General features: G+C 26.4%; 1 protein-coding gene across 3 annotated transcripts in view; it reads right to left on the bottom strand.

Annotated features, from left to right (window-relative positions):
• The window catches only part of LOC102670890 (ankyrin repeat and BTB/POZ domain-containing protein BTBD11), a 25,494-nt gene that overhangs the window by 15,014 nt on the left and 6,652 nt on the right, over positions 1-3,828 (bottom strand). The gene's annotated exons all lie outside the window — the stretch shown is intronic.

Below are 3,828 nucleotides of genomic sequence, written 5' to 3' on the forward strand. Positions count from 1 at the left end.
TCATTCGTTAACAGTGTTTAATACACTTCAAATTATAAATTTATGAAGTTTAAAATTAATATAATAATATTTTGAATTTTATCTGATATTCAATAGTTAGCAATGGTAAAAAAAAAAATCTGTTATAACATTATTAGATAACTATAATGTTTTATTTCTTTTTTCTATATTTCATTACTATTTGATTAATTATTATTACTTAATTTTGTTACTTTCGTCAAAATATAGATTACAAAATTTTTTAATAGTTAAATATATTTTGTGTTTATCAGGATTTTACTGGATATTTAAAAGAATTTTAAAAAAATATTATTATTCTAATAAGAAAAATTATATATTTAATATTTATAATTAAAAAAATTCTAAAATCTTAAAATTTAAAACAATCTCTATATTCTCTCTATATATTCTAATAAACACTATATTGCCACTTTCAATTTCCCACACCCAAACTTCAATTAACTTTCACAGGCAAGAAATAAAGAGCAAAGAATAAATAAAAAGAAAAAAGAAAAAATCTAAATAAACGCTAAACAATAGTATAAACTATTCCAATTGAACAATTCGTCCATTGTTATCTTTTTTAATAGTTCGTTGAGAACGTATATCGATTCACCATAACATTGGGAAAAACATTCGATATACATAAGTACTTACACATATCATGATCATGTTACAGTTTAACACTATTTATGGAATTATGTTATATAATACAACATAATTCAAGACTTAAAAGTTAGATAAATGTGAATTATATTCTGATAAACAAGCAATATCAGAATATTTATTATCTTTTTGCTTTCATAAGTAATCGCCATAGTATGAATTAATTAATTTTAAAATATTTTATTTTACGTATATAACCATATAATTTATATACATATTAATTCTTTTTGTTCGAAAAATAATACAAAATACATAATTTCTTCTTAAACAATTTTTATTGAAAATTTAAATTACATGAAATATAGAAATTGCAATACTTTTGCATTTATCTTTTATTTTTATCAATGCTAAATTTAGCATCGAAATGGATCCTACATATTGTATTACACCCGGTTTGAGGACAATAGTGTATTTCAATGGAACGGGACCCGGGGGAGTATCGCGTCACCGTAAATCGGTCAGGCAACAAGCTACACGGACGGGCTTTCTCTTCGATAACCCTCGATAACCTTAACTCGACACGCGGAATATTTTGTGCTTGCGCATCTTCGTCGTTTGCTCGCATGCGCGCGATTCATGTCTTCGCGATTCACCGATTCTACCAGTGATTTGTCCCTTCGGTTGTTTTATGGGGAACCTTACTTAATTGCACGTCAATGCATCTAAAAGTTTAATTTTATGTTTAAAGATATTTTGAAGACGTAAAATAAATAATAGAATACGGCGATAAGGAAAAAATTTGATTAATTATCTTTATTTTTTAATTATTCTCATTTCCAGATTCTTTAATCAATAAAATCAATTAAATATCTATTGAATAATCAATCTTCTTTCAATTATGATTCATAAAAAAATTAACCTAATAAATATTGTTTATAATATACAATTTGATACATTATTCATCGATTACTTTTCATTCTAAGATTTAAATTTATATAAACTTTAATTTTTTGTAAATAGTTAAAGTTCTTTTCTTCCCATAAAATTTTTATTATTCTAACACATATATTACATCTTTTTAAATTATCTAATCATTTTTTCAAAATTACAAAATAATTTTTCAAATTACAAATGTACCATAACCTTAAAGCACAGTTCCTTCTTTCGCGAGTATATAAATACAACATAAACTTGGTTTGATATTTAAGAGATAAAGATCTAATCATTGATTAATTACGTCAAATAAATTTCGATTTTTCATAAAGTTGAAAAAGATGAGGATTATTCGTTATACTGTGAATTTTATAGAGCTTCCCGTTGATTTAATAAATAATTCCCGGGTGCTTTCAAAGGAGCTTAGAAGATACACGTCACCTCTTCTTCTTATCCCCGATGATCATTCTTATACCATAGAGATTGCATTCGCGCATTCCTCATACATACGATTACAGCGAAAGATGACTGGCGTATTTTTTGCGGTCGTTGACTCGTTCGAAATACAACGTGCTCGTCGTTTAAGCTTCTTTAAACTACCTTGTGCACGCACACGCATATGTTTCTTTGATCTTCTATCTTCTCGTACGATTGTATGTATTTCAAGTACAAAACTCTGTTGTATGATTTACTTTTAATAATTAGAATTTATATTCCTATATGCCAAATTAATTTTGGACATAATATATAGTATGAATCGCATAGTATTTTATATAGATATGTATAATTGTTTTAAAGTTGATTAGTTAGAAATCTGATCATGTAATTTAAAGTTGTATCATAATCATGTAATAATATTCATTTCTATTATTGATTTAATTAATAATTAATATTTCATGTTAAAAAATAAGTTTTATGATCATGTTTTTTTTTATAAGATATGCATTGAAATAGATAGTATTTGAATAATTTATTTTTTATTATAAGAAATTACATATTTGTCTTTATTAAGTTGTAAAGTTATAAGTTAAAAGTATAATGAAATTTGGTAAAAATCATTAATTAATTTGTATCAAAGATGAAACTGAATTTCAAAGTTTTTGTGAAATGAACTTTAACCTTGAAACAGGTCAGTGACCGTTTTCATGTAGAAAGTTATTTTTAACCGAAGGCAAAATCGAGAGGAATACGATACGCAATCGATAATTTTAATGTTACGCATCGATGGGCAATTATTATCGATATATAATTCGGTGTCATACATATTGATAAGGCCACGATGTGCTGTGTTTTACATACGAATCACTGAGCGTGCACACGACACGCTCGAGCGCTGGAATACCAATGAACCATGCATATACAGAATCTCAAAGCAAAATCCCGACCTAGAAATCTTAAATTTCGTGTCACGAAACGATTCTGTTCCGCCTTTTAAAAATTACGTGAGCTTTTTTATATGTTTTAAATTCTTTTGCCTCCCTAAATAATTTGGATATAACATAAATCTTTGTCCTTTCCAATTATTACTTTTTCATAATCTTATTTTTTTTAAATATATACAATTACTTTTTTTTTTACAACATTTTTTACAAAGTCTGTGTAATTACTATTTCACAAAAAAAAAAAAAAGAAAAAAAATTAAAGAAAATTATCTTTCGAATAAATTCAATTGCTATTGATGATCATGATATTTTTTTCATTATTTATAATTTCATGAAACTTTGTTATAAGCAGTATAGAAATCTTAAGAAAAAAAAATATAAATAACAATTTATTTATATTTGAAATTAGTATATGAGCCCGTTATATTGGGTGAACGAACTTCGAAAAGAACAAAATTTGTGAGCCTATTACGTGAACCCTTAAATTTCAATGCCTATTTGTATGCCGAACAGATTTTTCAGGAACCGAAGCCGTGGTGCGCGGCATGGTGTCGATGGAACTAAATGATGGGGAAAGGGGAGGTGTGTCTTACGAATATATGCTCGTTCGACATCGTTAATCGAATCGGTCGTAATTACGTACATCGTAAATTTTAATGATCCTTAATCGGATCGGTAAGTGGAGTGGCTTCTCTTAACGGTGATGTTTTGAGATCCCGCTAAACACTGAATTAAAAAAAAAAAGTTTTCATTGCATGCCGAAAACAAAGATCTCTAAATTCGAATGTTTTATAAATATTACGAGAAATGAATTCCTGAAAATCATTTTTATAATGTAGAATTTTTCATTGTAATAATTTTTTTTTTTTTTTTTTTTGGTTAAATTTCGATAATGCTTTAATAAATA

The sequence above is a fragment of the Apis dorsata genome, unplaced genomic scaffold, assembly GCF_000469605.1.
Source record: "Apis dorsata unplaced genomic scaffold, Apis dorsata 1.3 scaffold_197, whole genome shotgun sequence".
Taxonomy (NCBI): Eukaryota; Metazoa; Arthropoda; class Insecta; order Hymenoptera; family Apidae; genus Apis; species Apis dorsata.